Source organism: Colossoma macropomum, unplaced genomic scaffold, assembly GCF_904425465.1.
Source record: "Colossoma macropomum unplaced genomic scaffold, Colossoma_macropomum, whole genome shotgun sequence".
NCBI lineage: Eukaryota > Metazoa > Chordata > Actinopteri > Characiformes > Serrasalmidae > Colossoma > Colossoma macropomum.
The window spans coordinates 2,335,042-2,357,188 of NW_023494792.1; the positions used below are offsets into that span (position 1 = coordinate 2,335,042).

At 40.5% G+C, this 22,147-nt stretch overlaps 1 pseudogene; it reads left to right on the forward strand.

The window, feature by feature from the left end:
• The first annotated feature begins 7,466 nt into the window (after nt 1-7,466).
• On the forward strand, nt 7,467-9,271 carry LOC118811265 (annotated as a pseudogene).
• Nucleotides 9,272-22,147: the final 12,876 nt, after the last annotated feature.

A 22,147-nucleotide genomic window follows, 5' to 3' on the forward strand; every position in this document is an offset into this window, starting at 1 on the left:
CCCAATACACCAACAGGTTTTCTCCTTTTGAACTGCTATATGAATGTCAGGTGAGGTTTATGTTGGATTTCCTGGTAGAAGAGTGAAAGGACTCCAAGGCAACATGGAAGTCCATTTTAGCATAAATTAAATGAACGAGAGATTCTGGAGGCTGAAGATGACAGCATTATCCACTATGAGCTGTTTCAAGATATGGTATGTGATGGGAATATAAACAGTGTAATAAGTAGACCACTCTATCTTACTAGACAGACTAGAAAACCTTGTAGAGGTAACAGGAACAGCTCTTTCCTGGTACAGGTCTTACCTTACTGATTGCTATCAGTCAAATGTAAATGGTGAATCATCTGTCCTCGCAAAAGTAAAGTATGGTGTTCCACAAGGGCTCTGTTTTAGGACCTATATTATTCACAATATATGTGCTACCACTGGGCACCATTATCAGTAAACACGGCATAAATTTCCACTGTTATGCCGACGACACTCAGTTATATATATCAAGTGAACTGGATGATGAAATTAAACTTAGCAAGATTGAGGACTGTAAAAAATGACATAAAAGACTGGATGTGGAGTAACTTTCTCCTTCTAAACTCAGATAAAACAGAGGTTCTGCTTCTTGGTCCAAAAGCAGCTAGAAACAAACTGTCAGATTTTACACTTAAACTTAACAATTTCTCAGTTGCAAGTTCATCTATAAAAATCTTGGTGTCATTATAGACCCTGATCTGTCCTTCGACGCACATGTAACTAATATTACTAGAACAGCCTTCCTGCATCTCTGCAATATTGCTAAATTGAGAAATGCATTCTCTCTACAGGATGCAGAAAAGTTAGTTCATGCATTTATTACTTCAAGGCTAGACTACTGTAATGCCCTGCTGGCTGGATGTCCCAGCAAAAGCCTTAACAAGCTTCAGCTAGTCCAGAACTCTGCAGCCAGAGTTCTTACAAGAACCAGAAAGTTTAACCATATCAGCCAAGTTTTATCAGCCTTACACTGGTTACCAGTTAAATTTCACATTGATTATAAAATTCTCTTACTGACTTACAAAGCTCTAAACAGACTCGTCCCTCAGTACCTGAGTGAACTTCTCTCCCACTATGAACCATCACGCCTACTTAGATCACAAGGTGCTGGTCACTATTAGTACCTAGAATGAATAAAGTTACGTTAGGGGGAGAGCTTTCTCATACAAAGCCCCCCAGCTTTGGAATAGTCTTCCTGTTAATGTTTGGGACTCAGACACAGCCTCTGTCTTTAAGTCTAGGCTAAAAACTTACTTGTATAGTCAAGCCTTTGGTAATTAGTTTTCCCTGTCAGATCTAGACCTGTATCTGCTGCTCTGTTAATACTGTAATCTGTGATCAGTCCCTCTTTACAGAACTGACTCTCTGTGTTTTCCTTTCCTTGCTGAGTTGAACAGCTGCCCATCCTGTGCGTCTGATGATGTTGCCTCTTCTGCCAAAATTAACAGAATATATGTAACGGCATTATATAATCAGGATATAAAAAAGGTAACTGCTTTCGTGCTATAGTAACAGAAGGTCAGTAATCAGATTATAAATATGAAATCGAAATACAATATAGGATTATTAACATTATTACTAACATCATTATTCAGATGAAACAGTGTTTTTTTTATTCTCTCTTCAAATTTTTCCAATCTCTGATGTCTCTGTGGTTGGCATAGCAACAACTAAGCTCACCACACTGTTGTGTTCCAGAAACTGAAAACCTTTAACCAATATCAAAATTATTGATTACTTTGTCTTAGGCTGTGTATGGTGCTCACATATCCAAAACCAACTTATACTGGGCTACTGCATCAGAATCAGATCTATCTACAGAAAAAAAGTTTCAGCTTCTGAATGAGGTGATGAAGCTTTCCATGCCTGTTTTGATTTTCCAAAAAGGACATTCTGAAAAGTAATGGAGAGTAATCAAATTTTGTTGCTTAAATATTTAAAATACTTTGACTTTACAGTCAGTGACTTGGACTTGGAACTGGACTTGGGCTTTAAGACTCAAAAAGACTCAAGAACCTCCACAAACCCATTTTCAACATAATTTATTTCCAAGAGTTAAAATAATATGGTATCACATAATTGAGCCCTTTGTATTGCTTGGATGTTGCTGTATCACTGTAGCTAGCAAGCTGAGCTGATCAGCTCTGTTTATCTGTAACCTAGCAGCAAGAAAAATTTGTCAGTTAGTTGTGGGAAACTTGGGTGGGCACCACTGTTGAAGTTTGTGCTGGCTTGAAACATGCTGCCAAAAATTATCCTTTTCAACTATTAAGACTACACTGTAGTGGATAAAAAACAACTGCAATATGCAAAACGTGGGGTGAAGATTACTGATGGAGATGCAACAACATCAAACTTTGTTTGACATTTGAGGCTACTCAAAGAACGGTAAGTCTATACCTATATAGTTATATATAGATACATAGATATAGCCTACTCTGTTAGTCTGTTCAGTTTATAGAAATTCATCTGGCTGATAACATACTAAAACAACCACATTACCATAAAACAAACCATGTGATATTCCAGTACTTTCATAATTACCCCATACCATGTTTAATAGATTCCAGTAAGTTTTGTACTTTGTACATTGCAGTTTCACAGTAAATCTTTAAATCATTCAGTAAGTAATGTAACTTCCAGCCTAATTTTGAATATTAATTGAATATGGTGCATATAGCCATCTAAGACATTTGCTTTTATTTATTCATACGTTATATGCTTTGTCATTTTCAGCTATGAAGAATACCAAATGAACAAAACCTGCACTAGTGAACAACTTAGAATTTCACAGTTCTTGGAGATCTGTGAATTGCAGCTCTACAACATAAATCATCCATAGCAGAAAGCAATCCCAAATTCAATACTATGTGACTTTTAAAAAGTAAAAGTCTTCACCGCTGAGAAACGATTAACACTGAAACAGTTGAACAAAACAAATCACATTTTAGTAACAGTGGACATTTGGTCAGACTGGAAGATGAGAGGGTTCCTGGGTGTTACTGGGCGTGTTATGGAGCAAAAAGGAGAGACCTTACAACTGAAGTCCCATTTCTTAGCCTGTAACTGCTTTAGAGAATCACACACAGCCATAAGAATCTGTGAACAACTTGAGGCCCACACTCTTTAGATAGTGGTAGGGGATGGCTTGAAAAATGCAAAAGTGATTACTCCTTCACTCTCAAAGCTATTAAAAATCAGCTCACTGTTGCACATAAGCACATACTTCAAAGTTGCATTTGAAACTGAAATTGGACAAAGAGGCATCTCTCCTGCTGTTAACACAAGATGGAATTCAACACTAAGACTAGTCATTTCTTCAGTGTGATCATCTGAAACTGGGTTCTAGAAAAGGCTCGACACAAGCGCTTGATGTTCACAGTGCAGGACTGGAATCAGTTAAAGGAGTTGCTGGAGATTTTAAAACCATTTGGAAAAGCATCATAATTGACCCGAGGGAGAAGGATGTCACAATCAGTTCTGTTGTTCCATCTATCTTGTCTCTGAATCGCCACTCAGAGAAGCTGAAGCCACAAGTTTGTTTCCTTATCGGCTGTCAGAAGTCTCCAGGCCTCCCTCAAGAAAATATTTCTTGGAATCTTCATCAATGTCAAAATAGCCCAAGAGCAAATTGGAAGCACTGCACCATTTTCACATCCATTCTACCTCAAAGCAGCTGCTTGGGTCCAGCGTTTTCTCTGATGTGGGTGGAGCACCATGTGCTGGCCAGTCCTGAGCACAAAGAACAGGTTACACAAAGAGTGAAGGGTAATTACTGCTAAGTTAAAGTTTAAAGCATTGCAATTTATCCTGGAAGATGCTGCAGAGACAAGTCGAGCTTGGAGTTATGTTCATGAGCTAGAGGACAGTGCTGTTTTGGAAGAGGAAGAAGGGCTATTTGCAGCATACCATAAGAGATAGAAGAAAGATATTGGAGGCAGTCCAGCATTACAACAAGTCACTACTTTGACATTTCTATAGGACATAATACTCTATTGTTCTGGGCAATGAATGTAAGGTCTCTACCTTCACTATTATAGGGTATTAGCAGTGCCTTAGACACAGGTAAGGGGCATGGCAAAAGCAGTGGAGCAAGGGAGGAACAGGAAAACAAAAGAAAAACAAAAGCACATGGCCAGAGACATGAGGGAAGATAAACAAGAGAGGAAACTAGACAAAAAGAGCAGGCAAAACAGGATGTTACACCATATTTGGTCAACATATTTAAAACATTTGCATTTGTAGATTGCTTCAAATTGTTCCTGTGGTTAAATTTGATTTGCCTCTTTGGCTGTCTTTGTTACTTGCTACATTAGTTAGCTTAGCTAGTGGGCTAGCTGTGTAAACTTTGCTGACACATCAATACAATTTTACAATACTATTGTTTAGAAATCCTTTTTCTGTAAATAATTTGTGGATTAAATTCCCTGAAATGTTGTTTGCTTTAGATTTTTTTTTATCCTCAGGGACAAAGAGATGAGCATTACAAAAGCTGACAGGTGCTGGCTGAGGGATCTAAGGAAGAGGGGCTGTTACAGGGAGAAAACTGCACTGAATGGCTAGAAGCAGCTCATTTTTCCAGCTCAAGTGGGGAGAAAAACATGGTGGAAACCAATGCTACAGACTCACATTCTGAATGGATGAAAATAATGTAACTTGCTGGACAATCTAAAAGTTCTGTAACTAGATGTGTTTTTTTAAACAAACACAGCAAATGCTTATTTTTGACTGCTCTGTCTGGTCTTGTATTGCTACGCTTATCATAGTCATATCAATGCAGGCAAATGAGAGCGAATTTTCACACTAAGTGCACATATGCATGAATTACTTTACAAAATGCATATTAGCCATCTTAGCTGATCGTGTGCAATTCTTTTATTCGCAAACTAGTAGTCACAATTATCTGTAGTAAATAAAGCCTGTTCTTCATACACAGTAAATTCCCACAGCAGTGTCAATGCAAGAAAAACAGCTGCTACAATATGGGAGCCATCTTTATTCACTGAGCTAATCTACCTTTACTTCTTGAGGTAAGATTAAGATAATGAGTGACTGCGATAGGTAAGATGTCACATGCACATTGCAGGAAAAGTTATGATGCATTATTCTCTTGAAGAGTGTGCTAAGAGTGTTGCTTATTAAGGATACAATTCATTTTAAAATGCTGCCCAGTGAGAGAGATGCTCTTGAGGACAGTGAAAAGTTAAGCAGCTGATCAATGTTGAATTCACATCACATTACTTTTACTTCTGCTAAAGTATATTAGTGAGTAAAGAAATCTTTTTACTCTGTTACATTTTAGCTGTTCATATTTAGTTACTAATTCCATTTTTTGTGTTTAATTTCAAGATGTTTTGATGGTAGCAATATTTGTACTGCTTTGTGATTGGTTACATTTCTAACTTTGGAGCTTCTGTATTTTAACCCTAAAAAATCCCAAAAAGAGAAGAACAGAGTCGCACAATCTTCAGTTCCTGTGCTCATAATTGCTGGATGTAGTAAGAAGTAAGTATCAATACTTTTTCTTGAGTTTTGATTTAGATCCTCAACTCACCTCTGAACCCGATCATGAACAGTGTCAGTGTTTGTTTTGATGCAGAAAACCAGAAAATAGAGACACTTATCATCTATGTGTATACCAATTTAAATTTAACCGATCAGGTCACTGATGCTTGGCCAAAAATATGCTCCACGATCCATAATCAAATGTATATTATTATTTTGTTGCTTGTCTCTCGTTATTTACAGCAGCTCACAGTGCAGGAATGATATGAGCGTTTGTAAAGAGTGAAGTGTTAAAGCAGCAATTGTACAGACAGTACAGCAAAAATGTGCTCTGGAAAAAAGTGTGTCCCTTGTGAATTAGTGCGACCCTTGGAATTGGTGCGGTTCAGTTGTTTCATGGAGTCGCATGTCCAACCAAACTAAAGAAAATGTTTGACAGTCCAAACCAACGAAGGCAGGTCTGACAGCTCCTCCCTGCTGAAACAGAGATTCTGATTGACTTAGTTTTACTTGTTTGTGCTGGTCAGAGCTTCATGCAGTTTAGATAAAGCAGAGGTTGTTATGTGGGTTTCCTGAAGTCAAAAGGTAGTGGGGAGTCGCCACAGTACTTTGAAAAGCTGTGAGACGAATGCCCGCACATCAAAATAATATCACCCCTCATCTCCAAAGTGGATGCCCTCACTGACATCAAGATAAAAGTAGCACAAGGGACACTGTAAAGGATAGAGATGTCTGAATAAAATGGGGAGTGTTGGTCAGTTCACTAAAATGTCCATCTATGGTCAGGTTTCATGCTATAAAAAAAATGTTTTTGTTCAGTGTCATCAACCGCCAAAACAAATGCTGGACCAAACTCTATAAAAACTATGGGATCTGCTCAATTGCAGTATTTACCAAATTGGTTGTATTGGTCAAATATTACACAATTAGGTAAATTAACCTGATATACTGATTAGCTTTGCTAATTAAGCACCTGTGATACCAGAGTTGCACAGGATTTGCTACAGGACTAGGAATGTGAAAAAATTCATTAAGGGAACAGGAACGTGGAAATTCCCTGCACTTAATATTGCTGTCCACAGATACCAAAATAGTCAAACTGAATCTTAGATGCATGTGTTGTTTGTACTGAGTGTTACTGAAGTGTGTTATTGAGTGTATCTTCCCCTCAGCACCTGCAGTAGAGTCCAGCTGCAGCAGTGCAGTCTCTGTGCAGCCGACTGAGGGAGCTTTTTGTACACCTACTAAACACTGTGTGTATGGACCCATACCCCAGACCTCATGTACACTATGGCAATGGTAATCTCCTGCATCTTCAGTCTGGACATTACTGATGGTCAGAGTGAAGACAGATCCAGACCCACTGCCACTGAAACGATCAGGAATACCTGATGGCCTCCTGTCAGCATCGAATATCAGGAGTTTAGGAGCTTCTCCAGGTTTCTGCACATACCAAGCAAGATAGTCCTTTCCATTCCAGCCATACACTGCACGGTTAGTTCTACAATCAATAGTAACTGTTTTTCCTGAAGTAGTTGTTACTGTAGGAGTCTGAGTCACAGTCACCTGACCACTGGATCCTGGGAAAAAAAAACAAAAATACTTGAATACTTCAGAGATGTATTGTATGTTTATATTCTTCCTACACTGACACTTGTATGTATGTACGCATTGATTGTAAGTAATAGGTCTTAATACAAGCCCTTCTTACAAAGAAGAATTCCCTACAGAGTCTATCACCTTGAGTCCAGAGGGTCAGTGTCCAGATGAAGATGGAGACCAAAGTCATGGTTGCTGTGGGTGAAGTTTGTGGGGCAGCAGCTCTCAGTCATGAAGTGTTAAACTCACAGGACTATAAACACTAGCAGAGCACTGAAGCATGGGCTGATAATGCAAAGTGGTGCCTCTATGGAAATCATCTTTCTATCAACACTGAGTAAAGATGATCATATTTATTTAATATTGTTTAATCAAACATTTTGGCTCAGTGTGGAATCTGATGTTTAAATTCTACCTATCTCTGCTTTCATTTGAGGTTTTCTGCAACTACTACAAAAATCTGTTTATATCAGGGATGGAAGATGTTTTGGTGGAGGAAAAACAATGAGGACAGTAAGAATCATTTAAATAATTCTTGAATGTTTTACCAGTTATCATCAATTACAGCAAATTCAATTTTTACTTATCAAAATATTATTTTTTTACCATTCTGGTTAAAGCACTTCATAAACAAAACAGTGCGGGATTTTTTTTACTTTATTGTGATTTAACATCTTTTGATTGGATATTAGTTAGTCTTATTTTATCTATAAATGTAACCAATAAGTACATACATGTAATTTGTAACATAAGCTTTTGTAAGTAAAAAAAGAACAATGTGTGTCCTTAGTTTAGTTTAATGCTTAAAAACAATTCTTTTTGAGAACTAGAATAGGCTCAACAGGTTGAGACATTGACTGTTATTATCATTAGCTGTAAAATCCATTAATATTGTGTTATATGTCAGAAATATTGCATGAAAAGAGCGGCGTGTTTAGAGCAGGAGGTTTTTGTACAGCCAGTAAACGAGTTTGTATCACTGTGGTACACTTTTGGTGGAGGAACCAAACTGTCAGTTGGACGTAAGTACACTTTTACTCCTTATTCAAAAGGAATCTTTTATTAAAATGATTATGGATCAACAGTCCAGACGTACTTGATGTTCTTCTAAATCAGTTCTGATCCAAATTTGAATGTATTTCATTAGAACTTGGCTGAAGTGTGGCGAGCGTGGAGCTTTAGGCTTTACCACGAGCTCCTGTTTCTGAACTGGATGTCTTTTCTTTAAAATACTAATATTTCCTAAAGGTTTCCTGTGAAGTGTTCAGTAACGACATTTCTTTAAAAAGATCAAATGTAGAGCTGGATTGTAGTGTCAGTGTTGGGCTCCATTAGAGCAATTCTGTCTCCATCTGGAAGCCACAATGTGGAGGTTATTCTGAGCAGCGTTTTCTGTTCTAAAGCTTTGAAGCCATAGTACATGGAGACTGCAGCTCCATTTATTTATTGATTATTTATTGTTTTGGAGGAAACAAAATCATTCCAATTTAAACTTGTGCAGAATGTCAGAGTTGTACTGAGTGAAATTCAGTAATATTTTCTAATAAAAATGTAAATGAAGTGCAGCTATGAATGTGACTGTAAATATGAGTTTGTGTGTGAAACGGTTGAGTTTAAGGTTGTAATTAGAGTTTGGAAATGAAACTCTCTGTGTCCTAGGTTTGGCCCCACCCACCCTTACAGTCCTGCCCCCCTCCAGCATGAAGCTGCAGCAGGGGAGGGCCATACTCGTGTGTTTGGCCAATAAGGGCTTCCCCTCAGACTGGAGGCTGAGCTGGAAGGTGGGACGGGAGCAGCTGGAGCTCGGGGGTTAGCCAGAGCCCCGGGCTTCTGCAGAAGGACGACGGCCTCTACAGCTGGAGCAGCACCCTGACCCTCCAGGAGGAGCAGTGGCTAAAAAAGACAGTGACCTGTGAGGCCACTAAGGACTCCCAGCCTCCTGTCACCAAAACACTGAGCAGAGAGCAATGCACTGGGTAGTGAGCGTCCATGCATGTGTTGGAGCTGCTAGAGCTCCTCTTGATCTTCAGTGAGCTCAAACATGGCTCTGCTTAATGCTCTGATCTTCATCTCATCACTTCAGCATCATCATAAGTGCTTTGTTCTAAATATCAATAGTCTTTAATTGCTTACTTTGTTATTTTCTCTCAAAATATACCATAAATGTTAGATTGTTACTTTGTTGATAATCAAATCATTTAGTCATCTTTTAAAGCTTTTGTCTCCTGTAACAAATAAAGCATTTGGATCAAATCCAATTCTTTGTTTCATTGTTTATTTTATAAATTATGGCACATGGAGTAAAAAGAAAACTCTTCTGTTGTCATTTGTACTTAATTCAGATTTTTGCAGTTTGCAATGATTTCTTCATGTATAACTTTGTTATGATTTGAATGAAGTTCTAAATTTCTCAGCTTTTCATTCTCTCTTCATCTTCTTCAGTCCACTGCTGCTCCCCTGAGCAGGACCACCACCTGTCTCACTGCTGCTCCCCCAAACAGGACCAACCCCCATTTCACTGCTGCCCCCTGAGCAGGACCTCCCTTATCTCACTGTTGCTCCCACAGGACTGCCCCCACAAGCCTCCTTATTTCAAAAATAATTAAAACCATAGTAAATCTAGTTTTTATTTGGATATTACAGAAGAGAGTTTAGAACTGTTTATCATTTTTAATGTTGGCATCTGCAATACTGTGCACAAGTTTTAGACACCTGATAAAATTATATTTAAAAAGCGGTTAATCTGGTCAGTGAGTGTTCATTTGATCAGAACACTAATATTAGAATAAATACAGATAATATTAACACATTAAGCGGTGATTTTATTACAACTGTTTAACCATTTCCTGCCCTCTCCATGACAAAGCCTGTATTAATTTTAGTTATAATACAATACCTACTTTCTCTAATCAGTACATAATTATGCTAAATCAGGTGCTGCTGATGGAATTTAATAAAACCATGTGATGTCTGCAGGTGTTCAGGAGAAATATAGAGGCAAACTTTTCAAAGTAAGAAATTCTGGTTAGTTTTACTGTATTTGTGTTTATTTGCATCTATTCTATTGATTACTCATTAAAACACAGTTGCTGTCAAAATAAATGGTTTTAAATAATGCATTTAGGTGTCTAAGAGGACGACTCAGGCCTGTTCATGCAAATCTGGTTCCACCCCACTGCTCTCTCTCTCTCTGTCTGACTGTGTACTGCTTAAAACTGCTTGTTTGTGTTCAGCTGGGTGGGCTGTGGTGGGGCTGGTATCACTTCTCACTTTAGTGCTGCTAAGTGGCAGTATCTCATTTTCAGAACTTGTTCAACTGATCAAGTAATTATCAAGGCCTTCATCCGTTGAGTTAGGTGTGTGAAGAATATAAAAATATGAATCTTGTTGTGCATCCAGTAATGGAATTTTTTTAGAAAAAAAAATTTAAACATCAAGCCAAAAAAGTGCAGTATATATTAAAACAAAGCTCACCAATGTTGCAGCTAAATTTACGTGACTGTAAATATTTGGATATTAAAACATTCTCCCTTTATGTCACAGTCCCGGTTTAATGACCTGTTAATCTCCTTTAGAAGATAAATGTTAAATCCTTATGGTTAAATCAATGCTCCAGTCCAGTAAGTGGCAGTAGTGCACCCCATAACAGGTTTGCCAACCGCCAAAAAAACCCAGGAGAAGAGGAAAAAGAAGAAGAAGAAGAAGACTGCTTAACCCAGCAGTCCTCACAAAGAGGCAGAGACATCAAAACGGTTCAGAATCAGATCCTTCTCAAAAAGAATATACCAACCTAACAAAACTGCTACAGAGTCTTCAAAACCATGTTACTGGTGTGATAGGAGACGGCTCAATACAAAGAGAATGATAGGGACATTGGTTAGTAACAACTACAGCCCATTAATATTCACAGCCTAAAATATTACGATTTTGAATGGACCCTTAACCATTAAACATGCTATAACGTGCTGTTCAAATTTGACCCAAACCTGTCCAGAAAGTTGAGGAGGCAAAGTAAAGTAATACTTTTTTAAGTGTACCGATTCACTGAGATAATGTTTGGTTCCATGGGGCACCAGACACATTTCAGTGTGGTTGACTGAAAAAGTACTGGAGTGGATAGCACAATATGTGGAATGCTTAACTAAATAATGTTCTAGATCTAGATTTCCAGTAAGTCCTCTGCAGAAATGTACTCTCAGGTGATGAACTGGTGTTAAAATGAGTGGGGAAATTGGATGCAGTTGGGGCATTTATATTCCCACAATCAAATGAAGAACCAAAACATTCCTTAATCCAACTGACTGGCAATAAAATATAACTCTGAAGCACTGGCAGAAAAAGAAACACAGGTTGGGGGGTAGATCGGGGGTAGAGCCTTCTCATACAAGCCCCCCAACTTTGAAATCTTCCAGTCAGTGTTCGGAACTCAGACACAGCCTCAGTCTTTAAGTCTAGGCTAAAAACCCACTTGTTTAGTGGAGCCTTTGGTAATTAGTTTCCCTGTTAAATAAAAGGTGAAGATCTGGGGGTTCATGGTCACAGAGCATTATTGTAAACTGGGAGTGTTGGTGCTGTCGTCCCACTGCTCTCACGCACTCACTCAGGTTTGCTGACGGTGGAGCGGAGGGACGCCGACATCTCAGGAAGCCTCATGTCTCTGTTACCTTCTGTCTCTAACTCTTAGTGAGGCTATAATAACTAGATCTGATGGAGTCTCTGCTGCTCTGTTAACACTGTAATCTGTGATCAGTCACTCTTTAAAGAACTGACTCTGTGTGTGTTTCCTTTTCTTTGCCGAGTTGAACAGCTGCCCATCCTGTGCGTCTGATGCTGCTGCTACTTCTGCCTGATCGGGTGTCTACTGCTCGCCAGCCTTCTGGACCGGTTTGACCACCACTGAGCTTCTCGCTGTACAACTCTGTGCAAACCTCACTTGCATTAACGGACCCTTAAGATGCTGCTGCTTCTGCTGCACAGCCTCAAACTATCTAATTGCTTCACCATTGCTTCACCTGTTTTTCCCCGTTTCCGTATTTTAATATTTTATACTAATGCTGTTTCCTATCCAGTGTCGACCAGAGGAGGATGGGTTCCCCTTTTGAGTCTTGGTTCCTCTCAAGGTTTCTTCCTCTTGCTCTTAGGGGGTTTTTCCTTGTCACTGTTGCCACTGGTGATGCTCATGGGGGCTCGGACCCAGATTTTTCTGTAAAGCTGCTTTGTTGTAAAAAACCTGTTGCAAAAAAGGACCATATAAATAAATTTTGACCTGACTTGGTCATGATCTGCTGCAAGAAGTGCTCTTTATTGAACACACCAGCAGACCACTGTAACCATGGGGGAGGTCACCAATAGCAATACTCTTTACTTCAACGGTGATTCCCCCACATATAAAATCCACAGCCATGACACTAAATAACACAAAAACTTGTTACATATAACATACACTAACAAGCAACAACATTAAACACATAATCACTCCCTTTGTTGGAGGGTGCATGCATACCATGAGCCTTTGCATGTGGCCATATGCTTAGCCACACCTCCAGAATCCCTCGGTGCAAGCCAGTAGTGGGAATATGATACTTTTCTCTGGCAGCTGCATTCTGAATCAGCTGAAGCTTGTCAGTTTGTCTTTTTTGGGAGTCCAGTTAGGAGACCATTACTGTAATCAATCCTGCTAAAAATAAAGATGTGAATGAGTTTCTCCAGGTATGGTTTAATCAGAAAATCTCACATGTTCTTGATGTTCTTAAGGTAATAAAATATCTTAAGGTAAAAAAAATACTGATTTAGTAATGGCTTTGACATGACTGCTAAAACTGAGCCCATCAGAGTCAGAGATTAGATTTTAAGGCTCTCAAGTCCAGATAGGCCGCTTGTCTATGCCTCTCAATGCTACTCCCAAATAAAATAATCTTTGTTCAGGTTTTGTCTCATCTAGTTGGTGATGTTCTCAAGGCACATACAAAGTGAGTCAAAAGGACAATAGTTGTTTGGGGAGATGGGTCAAGTATGGGTTAAGGATTTGGCCAAGAGGATAAATTGCATAAATTAAATAAGAGCGGCCCAAGAACTGAACCCTGGGTCACCACAGGTCACTGGCAAGATCTCAGAAACATTATTTTCTATTTTGACAAGGTAGTTCCTTACTTGCAGGTATAAAGTGAACCATTTTAGGACAGATCCTGAGAGCACAACCCAGGTCTCAAGTCTATCTATGAGAATTTTCAATGCTATTAAATGCAGCACTGAGATTGAGCAGTGGTAGAACATATATTTTTTCCAGGGTCTGTATTTGAAAGAATGTCATTAATAACCTTAATTAGAGCTGTCTCAGTATGATGATTAGGTTGCAATCCTGACTGAAATTTGCCTGGACAGCTGTTTAAGGACAGGAAGCAAAAAAAGTTGATTGAATATAATTTTGATTAGATTTTTTTTAATGAAAGGTAGAAGGTCTGTAATTACAATTGAGAAGTTGTTTCAAGATTTATTTATTTCTTTAAGAAAGTCTTCACAACAGCGGTATTTAATTGTTTGGAAAAACACCTGAGATAAGTGAACTATTTACTATCTGAAGTATGTCTACTGATGTTGAGTGAAACATACTTTAAAAAGTTGGTTAGTAAAGTGTTAAAATTACAGGTGGATTATTTGACATGACTTACTGTATTGATTAAAACTTTATTTTTGATACCACTAAACTGGGAAATTTCTTTATGTGGTGATGAAGAAAACACTGACTCTTTGGTGGATACAGATGTACTAATGGCTTGTCAGACATTATGGATTTTATTTTTATGCAAACTTCTTACATTTCTCAGCTGATACTAGAGGCCATTTATTATAGTCAGATGCATCCATGGTGACTATTGTAGGCAACTCTAGGTTGGACAGTGAGAGGGCAAGGCTATTGATAATGAGTTTCTTGACCTTCACAAGACAAATAATAGTGTACAGAATGCTGTGATATTGTGGCTACATTTGTCTTTGCAACATGTCCTGGTGAGCTGGTAGTCAAGCCTTAAGATGACAACAGACAACAGAATAAGCACTTGAGAGTCGAATCCTCCAGATATTGTAGAGGAGAAACCTGCATAACTGAGTCAGGTTTGCACTGAGAGATACTTGGTCATATTTTGTGCATCTTCAGACAGAATTACCAAGGAGTTCTTGTATGAGAGAGCAAGGTCATAGTGAAGACCTGTGGTTCCAGGGATTCAATTCAATTCAATTCAATTCAATTCAACTTTATTGTCATTATACTGAAACAGGGTTGTACAGTACAATGAAACACTTTTAGGCTAGATCTCCAGTGCAATTACAGACAACATAGTGCAGGACAGGACATAGTGCAAGACAGGACATAGTGCAGGGACATAGAACAATAAATACAGAAAATAAATACAAGTATATACACTGCAGTAGGTGTGCTGGTACTTTAACACTGTTAATATAACAGTAGGTGCAATAGGGTATGTAGAGGGCAGGGAGCAACAAACTATGGGTTAAAGTGCATGGTGCATACAGTCTCTGAGCTGATGGCGATCTGAGGGATAGTAGGGGGAGGACAGAGGTCAGTCTGTTAATCAGGTTGAGGTTGGTGTGAAGTAGTGTGAACAGAGGTCAGTCTGTATGAGTTCAGGTTGAGGGTAGTGTAGCTGGTGACACCAGTTTAACAGCACGGGGGAAAAAGCTGTTTCTGAGTCTGGTGGTTCTGGCTCTGATGTTCCTGTACCTCCTTCCGGATGGCAGAGGCTGGCAGAGGCTGGAACAGCGGGTGGCTGGGGTGTGTGGGGTCGGAGGAGATGCAGAGGGCCTTCCTCAGACATTTCTTGCTGTAAAGGTCCTGCATGGGTGGGAGGGCAGCTGCGGTGATGCGCTGGGCAGTTTTCACCACTCTCTGCAGGGCCTTGTGTTCAGCAGCAGTGGCACTGCCGTACCAGACTGTGATGCAGCTGCTCAGAATGCTCTCCACAGTGGATCTGTAGATGTTGCAGAGAAGCTGTTGTGGCAGGTTGACTCTCTTCAGCCGTCGGAGGAAGTGGAGCCGTTGCTGTGCTTTCCTGATGATGTGGGATGTGTTCAGTGACCAGGTGAGATCCTCAGAAATGTGGACCCCGAGGAACTTGAAGCTGCTCACTCTCTCCACCGTCGTCCCCTCGATGCTCAGCGGTGCATGCACTCTGCTCCCCCGCCTGAAGTCAACAATCAGCTTCTTGGTTTTGCTGACGTTGAGGGAGAGGTTGTTGGCAGTGCACCATTCAGCGAGGAGCTTCACTTCTTCCCTGTATGCTCCCTCATCATCGTTGGTGATGTTGCCGATGACTGTAGTGTCGTCAGCAAACTTGATGATGGTGTTGGTGCTGTGCTTGGCAGAGCAGTCTTGGGTGTACAGGGTGAAGAGCAGGGGTGAGAGTACGCAGCCTTGTGGGCATCCGGTGCTGAGTGTGAGGGTGGGGGAGGTGTGGTCACCCATTCTGACAGACTGTGGTCTGCCAGTGAGGAAGTCCATGATCCAGTTGCAGAGGGAGTTAGTTATTCCAAGGATGTTGAGCTTGGAGACCAGTCTGGATGGGATGATGGTGTTGAAAGCGGAGCTGAAGTCAACAAACAGCATTCTGACGTATGTGTTTGTTCCCTCCAGATGGTTGAGTGCGGTGTGCATTGCCAAGGCGACAGCATCGTCCGTAGATCTGTTTGCCCGGTATGCAAACTGGTGTGGGTCCAGGGTGCTCGGGAGGCTGTTCTTTATGTGATGGAGGATCAGCCTCTCAAAACACTTCATCACTATGGGTGTGAGAGCGATGGGACGGTAGTCATTCAGGCAGGAGATGCTGGTTTTCTTTGGAATGGGGACAATGGTTGTTGTTTTAAAGCAGGCAGGGACGATGGACTGCGCCAGTGAGACATTATAAATGTCTGTGAAGGTTGTCGCGAGTTGGTTGGCACACGCTTTTATTACTCTGCCTGGGATACCGTCTGGACCAGCTGCCTTCCGGGTAGGAACCCGCGACAGTGCTCTCCACACCTCTTCAGTAGCCAGGGTTAGTGGCTCATCTGTGGTGGTGGAGGGCAGGGCAATGGTGGTTGGATGCTCCAGAGCAGTGTCCTCAAAGCGGGCAAAAAAGGTGTTGAGTTCAGCGGGAAGGGATGCGTCTGTGCATGGAGAGCTGTTAGTTTGACTCTTGTAGTCAGTAACAGCTTGGATTCCTTGCCACATTCGCCTGGGGTCCGAGTTGACGTTGAAGTAGGCTGCAATTTGTGTGCTGTAGGTGCGTTTAGCAGCTCTGATGCCAGCCTTCAGGTTGTGTCTGGCAACTTTGAGTTCTTCACTGTTGCCAGATTTAAAAGCTGCATCTCGAGCTTTCAGCAGACCTCGGACGTCACTGTTCATCCATGGCTTTGGGTTTGGAAGTGTGCGAATTTGCTTTGTTTCAGTCACATCATCCACACACTTCTTGATGAACCCAGTGACAGATGATGCATATTCATTAACATCAACAAGAGAGTCCCTGGTGGCTGCTGCTTTAAACACATCCCAGTCAGTACACTCAAAGCAGTCCTGCAGAGCTGACTCCGCGCCTTCTGGCCATATACGGACAGTTCTCACGCTGGATTTAACCCGTTTCAGAAGCTGCTGATAGGTTGGTTTCAGGAAAAGTGAAATGTGATCACTTTTTCCAAACGGAGGCAGAGGAATGGATTGGTATCCACTCTGAACATTTGAGTAAACATGGTCCAAAGTGTTTTCACCTCGTGTTGAGCAGTAGACGTGCTGATGGAGCCTGGGGCAGACTGTTCTCAGATCAGTCTGATTGAAATCACCCGCGATGATAAGCGCTGCCTCGGGATGCCGGGACTGCTGCTCGCTGATAGCATTAGCTAGCCTGGCTAGCGCTAGCTTAGCATCAGCTTGCGGTGGTATGTAAACAGCCCAGATGAGGATAACGCTGAACTCACGTGGGAGATAATGAGGTCTGCAACGCAGAAGAGCGAATTCTAGATCTGGAGAGCAGAACCGCTCGACTACGGCTGAGTTGGTGCACCACCGGTTGTTTACAAACACACACAGTCCGCCGCCCTTTGTTTTGAGTGAGGCTGCTGTGCGGTCTGCGCGGTGAACTGTTAGCCCCTGTAGCGTGATGGCTGAGTCCAGTATGCCGCCATGAAGCCAGGATTCCGTGAAAATGAGAACACAGCAGTTCCTGGTTTGGCGATCTGTAGTGAGCCGGAGTTTCAGTTCGTCCAGTTTGTTCTCCAGCGATCGGACATTTGCGAGCAGCAGTGTGGGGAGTGGTATCCTAGCTAGCTTTGCTAGCCTGACTCGGACCCCGGCTCTTCTCCCCCTCTTCTGCTGGCGTCCGCATGCCCGTCGCCTGCATCTTCCGGTCGGCCGTGTGGACGCGTTCAACCACGGTGTGCCGGATCGAACAATGGCCAGCGTGGGAATAACAAAAAGTAGGCTGAAAGTAGCATTCTTACAGCGCTTACCGATCTCTAGCAGCGTTTCTCTGTCGTAGACGATGCTAGGTCTGCACATCTTGTACAGACAGTTCAGTAGACAAACAAATAAAACAGAAATATAAACAAAAAGTTGCACGTAGCAGGAGCGCTAGCCAGCTGCAGCCGTCGCCTGGCGCTGCCGGAAAATGGATGACTAGTAGCTTAGGTATCATCAGCATAGCAGTGGTAGGAGAAGCCGAGAAAGGATATTACATCACCAAGAGAGCAAAGAGAGCAAGCATTAAGTGAAAAAAAAGAGGATCTAAAATTGAGCTTTGTGGGACACCAGTGGAGAGCCTGTAGATGTTGACCTGTCATTGCTGTTTCCCTGTTGCGGCTTACTATTCTGTTGTTTAGCATGATATGCTCTATCAGTTGAGCCCATCATCACTTTAACCTCTACAATGGTTTTGGTTTTGGCAAGATATTGTCATGGCTTTCTTGAGGTCAAGTGGCACTTCTAAAAGCAACTGCTCTCTAGTGTGAGTCTAATTTCATGAGCTGGTCCTAAATCATCTCTTCCTCTGTAGCTCCAAATTTGCATGTAGCAGCTAGCTCTTTCAGTGATGCAGGCTACTGATCAGTAGTTGTCCGTGCTGGCTAGGTTAAAAGGGATTACCTTACCAGCAGTCTGCAAAAGTAGTACACGCTGACTCGAACGTACTGTTTCTGCACTCACCCCTTAGCTTCAACTCCCCCTGGTGGCTCCTGCTGGACACCACATCACATATGCAATAAGAGCCTATTTAGAGAAGATTTTGGAAAAAGGTGTTTTGACTGCAACTAAACATTTCTTGAAAAATTTGAATTTTTGAAAATTTCTGTGATTTCTTTAAATTTGCCTTAGATTAATTAATTAGGTTAATTTGGTGATCTTGTCCAATTTGAATTTATTCATAGATTAGGTCTCAAAATGTGAAATGCTTTTTAATCATTCCTTTTTTATAATAAATAAATTTTGGTATAAGGGCTTGCTCCTCTTATAGCAAATGGATTTACAGTTTGGTGTATCTCACAGCTATATAGTTTTCCACCACTTTACTGTGATGAGTTGTGTGTTATTGTGTGTGTCCATCCTCCCCCTCAGCACCTGCAGTAGAGTCCAGCTGCAGCAGTGCAGTCTGTGTGCAGCTGACTGAGGGGGCTTTTTGTACACCTACTAAACACTGTGGGAACACACAGCTATTATTGATTTTATGTCCACTCTGACAGTAATAATCTCCTGCATCTTCAGTCTGGACATAACTAATGGTCAGAGTGAAGAAGGATCCAGATCCACTGCCACTGAAACGAGCTGGAGCACCTGAATGTAACTGATTTACATATTTAATCTGGTCAGTGTCCAGATGAAGATGGAGACCAAAGTCGTGGGTGAAGTTTGTGGGGCAGCAGCTCTCAGTCATGAAGTGTTAAACTCACAGGACTATAAACACTAGCAGAGCACTGAAGCATGGGCTGAAAATGCAAAGTGGAGCCTCTATGGAAATCGTCTTTCTAACAACACTGACTAAAGATTAACAGCTTAGTCAAGTACTGATGTTGATGTTTATCAGTTCTGGATCTCACTCATCCCAAAGTTCTAGATATGTCACTGACTGTGAATACAAGCATTAGCCTAACTAATAGGTTTCAGTTGACAGCTGTTAAATGTATGCTAATATGTCAGTTAAAAGCTTCACATAAAACATGAAATGTCTTTTACAAGCTTCCAGTGTCTGTGTTAATCTAGAATGGTCAAAGAATGTTCATGTGCATTGCCTTTAGCTTAGTGCTAACATAATTAAAAAATCTCATAGCGGCATTAACCCAAATTAGCATTATTTCTGAGTTTCTAATATTTACTATTTAATATTTAATAATACAGCATAGAGTCTGCAACAACATTTGCTGTACTGAGTTGTGTTGAGCAGTTGCTGTTGTCACACTCTGCGAAAGTAGCAATTGCATTGTCAATATCATATAGCCTGTAGCCTTGATTTCCTCAAGACATTTTGTCATGTATACACTGCGTAAAATCTCACTGTTGCAATTTAAAATGCCTTTCCGTATCTCTGCCCAAAATTGTCCTATTCCGACAAAGTGGCAACAAGAGCCTGAGTGGTGTGGATTATTTACTGTAGATTGATTCTAGCCCGCCCTGCGATGGACTGGTGACCTGTCCAGGGTGTATCCTGCCTTCTGCCCAATGACAGCTGGGATAGGCTCCAGCACCCCACCGCGACCCAGAAGGATAAGCGGTTTAGATGATGTATGTATGTATGTATGTATGTATGATTCTAGCCCTTGTTGTACCAAATTAAGATCAAAGAAGTGGTCTTGTCATATAGTTCTCCACATGGTGAACCTTTCTGCTTGGGAAGAAAGGCCTTCATACTGCAGGGAAGAAATGTTGCAGTCTGCTAGACTTCAAACAAATGTGCTGGACTGCATGCCCAAGCAAAAGACCTGCATAAAGCAGAGGGGAAGACCATCGCCTCTGCAGGACACTCTTGGACCAAACTGATCACTAGCCTTATGTTCATTAATCATGATAGTAGTTAATTCCATGCCAAATTATCCAGCCAAGCTGTAGCTATTGTTAGCCAGCTACCCTTTTTAGAAAATGCTAGACTGTCACTGATTTTAGTATTTGCTTTTTTATTACCAGTGTTTGATCAAAATGATTTAATAATGAGCAAATTTAATGAAGTAGTTGGCTAAGTCACCTGATATGTCTTTGCTAACTAAGTTGTTGGTCAGTGTCACGTGAAGAGCCTACTTAGTCACACTAGATCCCACATAAACGACCACAAAAACATCTGCGTAGTTTCTTGTTTTTATTGAAAATGCGGCCTTTAGCAGTACCACCAAGGCTCACTAGGGGGCTGTGGCCCACAGGCTGAAAACCCATGTGCTAGACAAAAGCACATATATATACTATGTTAATGTTAATGGCAATAAGAGGATTCATTGAGTAATATTCAGGATTTATTTATTTATTTATTTTTTGCAAAGGATCCAAAGGATTTAGACTGGGATACATTTTAAACATGACAACAATGAAACTGTCAATCTAACTATAATAATTAATTGTCAATATAACACTAATTATTAAAGACAAGTCTCAACATGAGTGTAGATTACTGAACAAAATGCAGTTTAAATTATCAGCGTATCAGCACAGCTATATTTACAAGCACTATCAGTAGATTAATGCAGGTCAGGCTCTAAGTTTAATCATGTGAGAACTGATTAGTGAATGGCTCTGTGTGCTGTAGGTGATCCACTAATGGACCTGGTGTTAACTGTTAGGCCTTCAGATGGGTTCATCACAACATTACTTAAATTATAGACTTTATTCAAATGTGTGACTTTATTTTCTATGCATGTATATTTTTACGTAAAACTAAGCTTATGGATGAGGAAAATACACTGTATATCCTTAGTAATTTGAGATAAATATCTTTAAACATTTTTGGAGGTCCACTTAAATTCACTTGAGAACAGATCATAATGTTACTCTTCAAGCATTTATTGTAGCCTACATAATGTCCACAAGATGGCAGCATAGTGTAACATTTGAACAAAAGGATTGGAAGCAAATGAGTTTTGCTATGGCTTCACTTGAAGAACTGTTTGTGGTGTTTTTTTTTAGTCTTTCAATCTAAAAATGGTAGTAAATTTGGAGTAGCTGGTGCCTGATTAGTGTACAGACTTAGTGTTTGAAATACACTCCCAAAAACATCATAATCAACCATAACCCATTTGTCTGAGGTGTTTTGTGTGCTCTTGTTTACTTGTTAGTTACAAATCTGTTGACTGTGCTGTATGGAGAGTGTGCTGCGTCTGTGGTGTATTTGTATATAGTCTAAACTGTAAAGGTTGTGAGGAAACTCAATAGGATGCTTTGATGAAGGCTTCATGTAGATGCTCAAAGATTCATCCTCCAACAGTTAACAGTCATTTACTGCACACACTAAAACATATTTGGTCTATGTTAAATAAGCAATTTATTAAAAACATTAAACTTTAATTAATTGGTAAAGGCAATTAACTATACCAATTAATGTTTCAATGCCAAGAACCATTTAATAACCTTTTCAGAGTGTGATGATATTGTGTTCAGGCAGTTAGTTCTCAGTTTTGCTGCAGGAGAACATTTACAGTTTTACAATTTTCTTTGCACAAACACTCCTTATTTACTCATTTACCTGATTATTACATTTACAAATGTTAATCTCCAAAAGTAAGGATCATTACAATGCCACTGGATCACTACCATGTCACTATGATGTCACTACCACATCACTGCCGTGTCATTACCAGGCAACCATGTCAGTACCACATCACTACCATTTAACTACTACACCACTTTAATGTAACTATCACATCACTACTATATCATTACCACAAAACTACGAAGTCATTACATGACACTACAGCATCACTACCGTGCAATTACTATGTTGCTACCATGTAACTACCACATCACTTTAATGTAACTATCATATCACTACCATGTCATTAC